This window comes from Oncorhynchus keta, chromosome 35 (assembly GCF_023373465.1).
Source record: "Oncorhynchus keta strain PuntledgeMale-10-30-2019 chromosome 35, Oket_V2, whole genome shotgun sequence".
NCBI lineage: Eukaryota > Metazoa > Chordata > Actinopteri > Salmoniformes > Salmonidae > Oncorhynchus > Oncorhynchus keta.
Window position 1 is genome coordinate 76,665,162 of NC_068455.1, and position 12,500 is coordinate 76,677,661.

At 42.8% G+C, this 12,500-nt stretch overlaps 1 protein-coding gene across 1 annotated transcript in view; it reads right to left on the reverse strand.

The window, feature by feature from the left end:
• LOC118379634 (pyruvate carboxylase, mitochondrial-like) overlaps nucleotides 1-12,500 on the reverse strand; it is a 596,907-nt gene that overhangs the window by 119,086 nt on the left and 465,321 nt on the right. The gene's annotated exons all lie outside the window — the stretch shown is intronic.

Genomic DNA, 12,500 nt, shown 5'->3' on the forward strand with positions numbered 1-12,500 from the left:
TTTTGTATATTTTCAATATAAAAATGAGAATCAAAATTGTCAACGGGTCAAAATAACCTTGAACAATAACAATAAGTAGAGGACATGTTGATCTGTCAGACACCGTCCCTTATGGCAGGCAGCAATGTAGTGCGCTGCCAACCCACAGCTCTCTGCATCCTCCCCCAACAGGACGGGTAGCCTATTCTCATCAGAGAGGTCTTCAATGTAGTGCGCTGCCAACCCACAGCTCTCTGCGTCCTCCCCCAACAGGACGGGTAGCCTATTCTCATCAGAGAGGTCTTCAATGTAGTGTGCTGCCAACCCACAGCTCTCTGCGTCCTCCCCCAACAGGACGGTAGCCTATTCTCATCAGAGAGGTCTTCAATGTAGTGTGCTGCCAACCCACAGCTCTCTGCGTCCTCCCCCAACAGGACGGGTAGCCTGTTCTCATTAGAGAGGTCTTTGGGGAAATGACACTCTCTAATTGTTTTATATTTTTGACATTTTGTCAGGAAATGCAGCTCCGTCTCAGGTTCTCAGTCTCAGGTTCTCTCTCTCTCTCTCTCTCTCTCTCTCTCTCTATGCAGCATAAAGAAATGTGCACTCCGATCACAACATTCTATTCCTAGGCGGCATTCTATTCCTACCATTTCTACCGATCTGCGTGCCAGTTATGATTTTCATATGTACATTTTTGTGGAACAGTTTCATTTTAATGATAGAGTTTTGTTTCGTCAGAATCATTGTCACATGGGTTATTAAACAAATCTGAATAGAAATTATACAAATCTCAGAGTTAAAATGTTATTAATGAGAACCAGCATCTGACAGATGATTCAATGTGAGGGCAGCTAAAGAACTAAGAGACTATAACTAGTCTAATGTAACTAGGTTAATGTTACAGGGGACTATAACTAGTCTAATGTAACTAGGTTAATGTTACAGGGGACTATAAATAGTCTAATGTAACTAGGTTAATGTTACAGGGGACTATAACTAGGTTAATGTAGCAGGGGGACTATTACTAGGTTACTGTAACAGGGGACTATAACTAGGTTAATGTAGCAGGGGACTATAACTAGGTTAATGTAGCAGGGGGAATATTACTAGGTTACTGTAACAGGGGACTATAACTAGGTTAATGTAGCAGGGGACTATAACTAGTCTAATGTAGCAGGGGGACTATTACTAGGTTACTGTAACAGGGGACTATAACTAGGTTAATGTAGCAGGGGACTATAACTAGGTTAATGTAGCAGGGGGACTATTACTAGGTTATTGTAACAGGGGACTATAACTAGGTTAATGTAGCAGGGGACTATAACTAGGTTAAATGTAGCAGGGGGACCATTACTAGGTTAATGTAGCAGGGGGACCATTACTAGGTTAATGTAGCAGGGGGACTATTACTAGGTTAATGTAGCAGGGGGACTATTACTAGGTTAATATAACAGGGGACTATTACTAGGTTAATGTAGCAGGGGACTATGACTAGGTTAATGTAGCAGGGGGAATATTACTAGGTTATTGTAACAGGTCTAATGTAGCAGGGGGACTATTACTAGGTTACTGTAACAGGGGACTATAACTAGGTTAATGTAGCAGGGGACTACAACTAGGTTAATGTAGCAGGGGGACTATTACTAGGTTATTGTAACAGGGGACTATAACTAGGTTAATGTAGCAGGGGGACTATTACTAGGTTACTGTAAAAGGGGACTATAACTAGGTTAATGTAGCAGGGGGACTATTACTAGGTTATTGTAACAGGGGGACTATAACTAGTCTAATGTAGCAGGGGGACTATTACTAGGTTACTGTAACAGGGGACTATAACTAGGTTAATGTAGCAGGGGACTATAACTAGGTTAATGTAGCAGGGGGACTATTACTAGGTTATTGTAACAGGGGACTATAACTAGGTTAATGTAGCAGGGGACTATAACTAGGTTAAATGTAGCAGGGGGACCATTACTAGGTTAATGTAGCAGGGGGACCATTACTAGGTTAATGTAGCAGGGGGACTATTACTAGGTTAATGTAGCAGGGGGACTATTACTAGGTTAATGTAACAGGGGACTATTACTAGGTTAATGTAGCAGGGGACTATAACTAGGTTAATGTAGCAGGGACTATAACTAGGTTAATGTAGCAGGGGGACTATTACTAGGTTAATGTAGCAGGGGACTATTACTAGGTTAATGTAGCAGGGGACTATAACTAGGTTAATGTAGCAGGGGGACTATTACTAGGTTAATGTAGCAGGGGGACTATTACTAGGTTAATGTAACAGGGGACTATTACTAGGTTAATGTAGCAGGGGACTATTACTAGGTTAATGTAGCAGGGGACTATTACTAGGTTAATGTAGCAGGGGACTATAACTAGGTTAATGTAGCAGGGGACTATTACTAGGTTAATGTAGCAGGGGACTATAACTAGGTTAATGTAGCAGGGGACTATAACTAGGTTAATGTAGCAGGGGACTATAACTAGGTTAATGTAGCAGGGGACTATAACTAGGTTAATGTAGCAGGGGACTATAACTAGGTTAATGTAGCAGGGGACTATAACTAGGTTAATGTAGCAGGGGACTATAACTAGGTTAATGTAGCAGGGGTTACAGGGGACTATAACTAGGTTAATGGTATTATAGGTTAATGTAACAGGGGACTATAACAGGGGACTATAGGTTAATGTAGCAGGGGGACTATAACTAGGTTAATGTAGCAGGGGACTATAACTAGGTTAATGTAGCAGGGGACTATAACTAGGTTATTGTAACAGGGGACTATAACTAGTATAATGTAGCAGGGGGACTATAACTAGTCTAATGTAACAGGGGACTAAAACTAGTCTAATGTAGCAGGGGCCTATAACTAGGTTATTGTAACAGGGGACTATTACTAGGTTATTGTAACAGGGGACTATTACTAGGTTATTGTAACAGGGGACTATAACTAGGTTATTGTAACAGAGGACTATAACTAGGTTATTGTAACAGGGGACTATAACTAGGTTATTGTAACAGGGGACTATAACTAGGTTATTGTAACAGGGGACTGACTATAACTAGGTTATTGTAACAGGGGACTATAACTAGTCTAATGTAACAGCGGACTATAACTAGGTTATTGTAACAGGGGACTATAACTAGGTTAACGTAGCAGGGGGACTATAACTAGGTTAATGTAGCAGGGGGACTATAACTAGGTTAATGTAGCAGGGGGACTATAACTAGGTTAATGTAGCAGGGGACTATAACTAGGTTAATGTAGCAGGGGACTATAACTAGGTTAATGTAGCAGGGGACTATAACTAGGTTAATGTAGCAGGGGACTATTACTAGGTTAATGTAGCAGGGGACTATTACTAGGTTAATGTAGCAGGGGGACTATTACTAGGTTAATGTAGCAGGGGACTATTACTAGGTTAATGTAGCAGGGGACTATTACTAGGTTAATGTAGCAGGGGGACTATTACTAGGTTAATGTAACAGGGGGACTATTACTAGGTTAATGTAACAGGGGACTGACTATTACTAGGTTAATGTAGCAGGGGACTATTACTAGGTTAATGTAGCAGGGGACTATTACTAGGTTAATGTTAATGTTAGCAGGGGACTATTACTAGGTTAATGTAGCAGGGGACTATTACTAGGTTAATGTAGCAGGGGACTATTAACTAGGTTAATGTAACAGGGGACTATAACTATAACTAGGTTAATGTAGCAGGGGACTATAACTAGGTTATTGTAACAGGGGACTATTACTAGTCTAATGTAGCAGGGACTATAACTAGGTTATTGTAACAGGGGACTATAACTAGGTTAATGTAGCAGGGGACTATAACTAGGTTAATGTAGCATATAACTAGGTTAATGTAGCAGGGGACTATAACTAGGTTAATGTAGCAGGGGACTATAACTAGGTTATTGTAACAGGGGACTATAACTAGTCTAATGTAACAGCGGACTATAACTAGGTTATTGTAACAGGGGCCTATAACTAGTCTAATGTAGCAGGGGACTATAACTAGGTTATTGTAACAGGGGACTATAACTAGGTTATTGTAACAGGGGACTATAACTAGGTTATTGTAACAGGGGACTATAACTAGTATAATGTAGCAGGGGGACTATATCTAGTCTAATGTAGCAGGGGACTATAACTAGTCTAATGTAGCAGGGGACTATAACTAGGTAATTGTAACAGGGGACTATAACTAGGTTAATGTAGCAGGGGGACTATTACTAGGTTAATGTAGCAGGGGACTATAACTAGTTAATGTAGCAGGGGGACTATAACTAGTCTAATGTAGCAGGGGACTATAACTAGGTTAATGTAGCAGGGGACTATAACTAGGTTAATGTAGCAGGGGACTATAACTAGGTTAATGTAGCAGGGGACTATAACTAGGTTAATGTAGCAGGGGACTATAACTAGGTTAATGTAGCAGGGGACTATAACTAGGTTAATGTAGCAGGGGACTATAACTAGGTTAATGTAGCAGGGGACTATAACTAGGTTAATGTAGCAGGGGGACTATAACTAGTCTAATGTAGCAGGGGACTATAACTAGGTTAATGTAGCAGGGGGACTATAACTAGGTTAATGTAGCAGGGGACTATAACTAGGTTAATGTAGCAGGGGACTATAACTAGGTTAATGTAGCAGGGGACTATAACTAGTCTAATGTAGCAGGGGACTATAACTAGGTTAATGTAGCAGGGGACTATAACTAGGTTAATGTAGCAGGGGACTATAACTAGTCTAATGTAGCAGGGGACTATAACTAGGTTAATGTAGCAGGGGGACTATAACTAGTCTAATGTAGCAGGGGACTATAACTAGGTTAATGTAGCAGGGGACTATAACTAGGTTAATGTCTAATGCAGGGGACTATAACTAGGTTAATGTAGCAGGGGACTATAACTAAATGTAGCAGGGGACTATAACTAGGTTAATGTAGCAGGGGACTATAACTAGGTTAATGTAGCAGGGGGACTATAACTAGGGTAGCACTATAACTAGTCTAATGTAGCAGGGGACTATAACTAGGTTAATGTAGCAGGGGGACTATAACTAGTCTAATGTAGCAGGGGACTATAACTAGGTTAATGTAGCAGGGGACTATAACTAGGTTAATGTAGCAGGGGGACTATAACTAGTCTAATGTAGCAGGGGGACTATAACTAGTCTAATGTAGCAGGGGGACTATAACTAGGTTAATGTAGCAGGGGACTATAACTAGGTTAATGTAGCAGGGGGACTATAACAAGGTTAATGAGTACTAATACATGAACTGCAAATATCACATTGATTTCTCTCTCACTCCTGTCTGCATCCCTTTCAATCCGTCTTGACTTGGATAGTGAAGTGCAACATTGTAGGCTTTCAAATCAACCCGCTGATGAGTGCCTGGCCCAATGACTGTATATATGAGGTCTGACCCCGAGCTGTCGCTAGAAAACTTGCAATATTGTTTCAGCTAGTCTGAACCCTCAGAGTTTCCCGTTCCAGTGAGCTTGGGACAGTCGCAGCTGTTTTTCTAAAAAGGAAAATACGTTTGGGTATTTTATGAAGTCTCAACTGGGTTTGTGGGATCCTCAGAGCGTGACATTTTGATCTTTCACGCCGAGGCCTGCTGATTATTGACAGGTAGAAGAGTTTTCAAATACTGTGAGGAACTGTTATCATTCATACTTAGACAATAAGAAATCAGACATCCTCAAAATGGCCAACTTTCCTACATTTGCTCACAGGTGACCAGCTAACCTACTTCTACAAGGTGACCAGTTATCCTACTTCTACAAGGTGACCAGTTAACCTACTTCTACAAGGTGACCAGCTAACCTACTTCTACAAGGTGACCAGTTATCCTACTTCTACAAGGTGACCAGTTAACCTACTTCTACAAGGTGACCAGCTAACCTACTTCTACAAGGTGACCAGCTAACCTACTTCTACAAGGTGACCAGTTATCCTACTTCTACAAGGTGACCAGTTATCCTACTTCTACAAGGTGACCAGTTATCCTACTTCTACAAGGTGACCAGTTATCCTACTTCTACAAGGTGACCAGTTATCCTACTTCTACAAGGTGACCAGTTATCCTACTTCTACAAGGTGACCAGTTATCCTACTTCTACAAGGTGACCAGTTATCCTACTTCTACAAGGTGACCAGTTATCCTACTTCTACAAGGTGACCAGTTATCCTACTTCTACAAGGTGACCAGTTATCCTACTTCTACAAGGTGACCAGTTATCCTACTTCTACAAGGTGACCAGTTATCCTACTTCTACAAGGTGACCAGTTATCCTACTTCTACAAGGTGACCAGTTATCCTACTTCTACAAGGTGACCAGTTATCCTACTTCTACAAGGTGACCAGTTATCCCACTTCTACAAGGTGACCAGTTAACCTACTTCTACAAGGTGACCAGCTAACCTACTTCTACAAGGTGACCAGTTATCCTACTTCTACAAGGTGACCAGTTAACCTACTTCTACAAGGTGACCAGCTAACCTACTTCTACAAGGTGACCAGCTAACCTACTTCTACAAGGTGACCAGTTATCCTACTTCTACAAGGTGACCAGTTATCCTACTTCTACAAGGTGACCAGTTATCCTACTTCTACAAGGTGACCAGTTATCCTACTTCTACAAGGTGACCAGTTATCCTACTTCTACAAGGTGACCAGTTATCCTACTTCTACAAGGTGACCAGTTATCCTACTTCTACAAGGTGACCAGTTATCCTACTTCTACAAGGTGACCAGTTATCCTACTTCTACAAGGTGACCAGTTATCCTACTTCTACAAGGTGACCAGTTATCCTACTTCTACAAGGTGACCAGTTATCCTACTTCTACAAGGTGACCAGTTATCCTACTTCTACAAGGTGACCAGTTATCCTACTTCTACAAGGTGACCAGTTATCCTACTTCTACAAGGTGACCAGTTATCCTACTTCTACAAGGTGACCAGTTATCCTACTTCTACAAGGTGACCAGTTATCCCACTTCTACAAGGTGACCAGTTATCCTACTTCTACAAGGTGACCAGTTAACCTACTTCTACAAGGTGACCAGTTAACCTACTTCTACAAGGTGACCAGTTATCCTACTTCTACAAGATGACCAGTTATCCTACTTCTTCTACAAGGTGACCAGTTATCCTACTTCTACAAGGTGACCAGTTATCCTACTTCTCCCTGTCCACATTAAGATGATAGAAAAACCAGACACGTGCTCCCCGCTCACATCTCACTCCTAACAAAATACAATGAAACATTTGACACACCTCGTAAATGACGGTATGGTATAATCCTTAACTTGTTTCTAACAAGTGCAGCACGTTGTAAATAACGTTTCAACTCCGAGAATGAGAATGAATGTAATTAATAGATGCATTAACAGAAATGAATGTGACCAAATGATTTGGATGAACGGTACAAAAAAAAGGGGTAAAATTCTAAGAAAAAAGGAAAGGTGATTGTTTTCAGCCCCCCTGCTCTCAGGATACTCAAAAACATTATGCCCCCAAGCCGACACCACAACGGCTCTCAACGAACTACTCTGGACTATGTGCAAACTGGAAACCGCATATCCTGAGGGCCGCAGTTATTATAGCTGTGGACTCTAACAAAGGAAATCTGAGGAAAACACACATCTCCTGTGCTACATGCACAACAAGAACCCTGGATCATTGCTTCTCTCTGGCTACAAGCCCTCCCCTGCCCTCAGTTTAGCAAATCAGATCATTCCTCCATTCTACTGCTGCCCACTTATAGAACAATAACTTAAACAGGAAGCTCCCATGGTAAGAACAGTTCAAGGTTGGTCTGACCAATAGGAATCTATGCTTTAAGACTGTTTTGGTCATGCGTACCGGAAAAAGTTCTGGGTTGCTTCAGAACATTTCCCAGTATACACTGACTCGGGAATGGGTTCATCAGGAAGTGCATAGAGGATGTTGTTCCTACAGTGAACTTATCCAAACCAAGAACTTATCCAAACCAAGAACTTATCCAAACCAAAAACTGTGGATAGAAGGCAATATTGACGCAAAACTGAAAGCGCGACCAAAACATTTCACCATAGAAAGTTGAGTGGGAACGTGGACGTGTACAAACAGACCAGCTATGACCTCAGTAAGACAATCAAAGAGACAAAACGACAGCACAGGGACAAAGTGTTGCAATTCAATAGCTCAGACATGAGACGTACTGTGTGTGGCAGGGACTCAGCCACGTTGGGGACGCAGACTCCTCGCTCCCAGAAAAGCTAAACACCTTCTTCGCCCAATTTGCGGAAAACAACATTGAGCCGTCGGCTCAAGTCCCCAACACCCACAAGGACTGTGTGCTCTCGTTCTTCATAGCCAACTTGAGTAAGTCATGTTAACCCTTGCAGGTCTGCTGGCCAAGACAGCGTCCCGTGCCGTATCCTTAGAGCATGTGCAGACCAACTGGTGTCTGTTGTCCCCAGTGTCAGGACCCGGTTACGAACCCGGGTCTCTGGGTGCTAACATACAAACACAGAGCAAAGAACTGAGGAAAACAAAGGGTTTAAATACAATCAGGGGAAACGAGGCACGGGTGCAAATAATAATGGGGATCAAGGGAAAACAAAAGGTCAAAAGGCACAATGGGGGCATCTAGTGACCAAAAACCAGAACAACCCAAAACAAGCCAAATCCTGACACCCAGTTGCTTAAAGATGCCCACCATTGTTTGTTTGTACTCAAGAAACGTAACTGAACTAAGTGACTATTCGCCCCGTAGAACTCTCACTCATGTCCTCCTGAAGTGCTTTGAGGGGTTAATTAAGGATCATATCACCTCCACCTTACCTGTCACCTTAGACCCACTTCAACAGATCCACTGTCCTATCCCACCTGGACAAGAGAAATATGTCTGGAAGAATGTTGTTCATCGACTACAGCTCGGCCTTCGACACCATAGTAATGACACAACAGTGGTAGGCCTGATTACCAACAACAATTATATAGCCAATCAGAGGGGAGGTGAAAGCCCTGGCGGAGTGGTGACAGGAAATTAACCTCTCCCTCAACGTCAACAAAATGAACGAGCTGACCTTGGACTTCAGAAGACACTAGAGAGAGCACCCCCCTCCCCATCCACACCAATGAAGCCACAGTGTAGAGGGTAAAAAGCTTCAAGTTCCTTGGTGTGCACATCACTGAAAACTTTAAATTGTCCCTTCACACAGACAGCGTGGTGAAGAAGGTGCAACAGAGCCTCTTCAACCTCAGGAGGCTGATGAAATTCATCTTGTCACCTAGGACCATCATGAACTTGTAAAGATGCGCCATTGAGAGCATCCTGTCGGGCTGCATCGTCGCCTGGTGCAGCAACAGCACCGCCTGCAATGGCAGGGCTCTCCATAGGGTGGTGTGGTCAGCCCAACGCATCACCGGGGGTGGGGGGGGTGGGGGGAGGCAAACTACCTGCCCTCCAGGACAACCTACAGCACGCGATGTCACAGGAAGGCCAAGAAGATCATCAGGGACCTCAGCCACTCGAGCCTGTTCACCACGCTACCACCCAGCAAGTCGAGGTCAGTAAAGATGCATCGAAGCTGAGACCGAGAGACCATCAGACTGTCCAGTACCCTGCCCAGAACCCTGCCCAGAACCCTGCCCAGAACCCTGCCCAGAACCCTGTCCAGAACCCTGCCCAGAACCCTGCCCAGTACCCTGTCCAGTACCCTGCCCAGAACCCTGCCCAGAACCCTGCCCAGTACCCTGCCCAGAACCCTGCCCAGAACCCTGCCCAGAACCCTGCCCAGAACCCTGCCCAGTACCCTGCCCAGAACCCTGCCCAGAACCCTGCCCAGAACCCTGCCCAGAACCTTAGAGGCTGCTGCCCTATGTACATAGAGTCATCGAACACTGGTCACTTTAATCATGTTTATATACTGTTCCACCCACTTTAAATGTATATACTGAATTCTAGTCATGGCTCATCCTATATAACTACTGCTGTACACTTCATATGTATATACTATATTCTAGTGTGTGTAGTCTTTGTTTTGTTGGAGCTAAAAACACAAGCATTTAGCTAGGTATTACTGAACTGATGGCGCTAGAAACACAAGCATTTAGCTAGGTATTACTGAACCGTTGGAGCTAGAAACACAAGCATTTAGCTAGGTATTACTGAACCGTTGGAGTTAGAAACACAAGCATTTAGCTAGGTATTACTGAACCGATGGCGCTAGAAACACAAGCATTTAGCTAGGTATTACTGAACTGTTGGAGCGAGAAACACAAGCATTTAGCTAGGTATTACTGAACCGTTGGAGCTAGAAACACAAGCATTTAGCTAGGTATTACTGAACCGTTGGAGCTAGAAACACAAGCATTTAGCTAGGTATTACTGAACCGATGGCGCTAGAAACACAAGCATTTAGCTAGGTATTACTGAACTGATGGCGCTAGAAACACAAGCATTTAGCTAGGTATTACTGAACCGTTGGAGCTAGAAACACAAGCATTTAGCTAGGTATTACTGAACCGTTGGAGCTAGAAACACAAGCATTTAGCTAGGTATTACTGAACCGTTGGAGCTAGAAACACAAGCATTTAGCTAGGTATTACTGAACCGTTGGAGCTAGAAACACAAGCATTTAGCTAGGTATTACTGAACCGTTGGAGGGAGAAACACAAGCATTTAGCTAGGTATTACTGAACTGATGGCGTTAGAAACACAAGCATTTAGCTAGGTATTACTGAACCGTTGGAGCTAGAAACACAAGCATTTAGCTAGGTATTACTGAACCGATGGCGTTAGAAACACAAGCATTTAGCTAGGTATTACTGAACCGATGGCGTTAGAAACACAAGCATTTAGCTAGGTATTACTGAACTGATGGCGTTAGAAACACAAGCATTTAGCTAGGTATTACTGAACCGTTGGAGCTAGAAACACAAGCATTTAGCTAGGTATTACTGAACCGATGGCGTTAGAAACACAAGCATTTAGCTAGGTATTACTGAACTGATGGCGCTAGAAACACAAGCATTTAGCTAGGTATTACTGAACTGATGGCCCTAGAAACACAAGCATTTAGCTAGGTATTACTGAACCGTTGGAGGGAGAAACACAAGCATTTAGCTAGGTATTACTGAACCGATGGCTTTAGAAACACAAGCATTTAGCTAGGTATTACTGAACCGATGGCCCTAGAAACACAAGCATTTAGCTAGGTATTACTGAACCGATGGCCCTAGAAACACAAGCATTTAGCTAGGTATTACTGAACCGATGGCCCTAGAAACACAAGCATTTAGCTAGGTATTACTGAACCGATGGCCCTAGAAACACAAGCATTTAGCTAGGTATTACTGAACCGATGGCGTTAGAAACACAAGCATTTAGCTAGGTATTACTGAACTGATGGCCCTAGAAACACAAGCATTTAGCTAGGTATTACTGAACCGTTGGAGCTAGAAACACAAGCATTTAGCTAGGTATTACTGAACCGATGGCGTTAGAAACACAAGCATTTAGCTAGGTATTACTGAACCGTTGGAGGGAGAAACACAAGCATTTAGCTAGGTATTACTGAACCGATGGTCCTAGAAACACAAGCATTTAGCTAGGTATTACTGAACCGATGGCGTTAGAAACACAAGCATTTAGCTAGGTATTACTGAACCGATGGCGTTAGAAACATAAGCATTTAGCTAGGTATTAGTGAACCGATGGCGTTAGAAACACAAGCATTTAGCTAGGTATTACTGAACCGATGGCGCTAGAAACACAAGCATTTAGCTAGGTATTACTGAACCGATGGCGTTAGAAACACAAGCATTTAGCTAGGTATTACTGAACCGATGGCGTTAGAAACACAAGCATTTAGCTAGGTATTACTGAACCGATGGCGTTAGAAACACAAGCATTTAGCTAGGTATTACTGAACCGATGGCGCTAGAAACACAAGCATTTAGCTAGGTATTACTGAACCGATGGCGTTAGAAACACAAGCATTTAGCTAGGTATTACTGAACTGATGGCCCTAGAAACACAAGCATTTAGCTAGGTATTACTGAACCGATGGCGTTAGAAACACAAGCATTTAGCTAGGTATTACTGAACCGATGGCGTTAGAAACACAAGCATTTAGCTAGGTATTACTGAACCGATGGCGTTAGAAACACAAGCATTTAGCTAGGTATTACTGAACCGATGGCGTTAGAAACACAAGCATTTAGCTAGGTATTACTGAACTGATGGCCCTAGAAACACAAGCATTTAGCTAGGTATTACTGAACCGATGGCCCTAGAAACACAAGCATTTAGCTAGGTATTACTGAACCGATGGCGTTAGAAACACAAGCATTTAGCTAGGTATTACTGAACTGATGGCCCTAGAAACACAAGCATTTAGCTAGGTATTACTGAACCGATGGCGTTAGAAACACAAGCATTTAGCTAGGTATTACTGAACCGATGGCGTTAGAAACACAAGCATTTAGCTAGGTA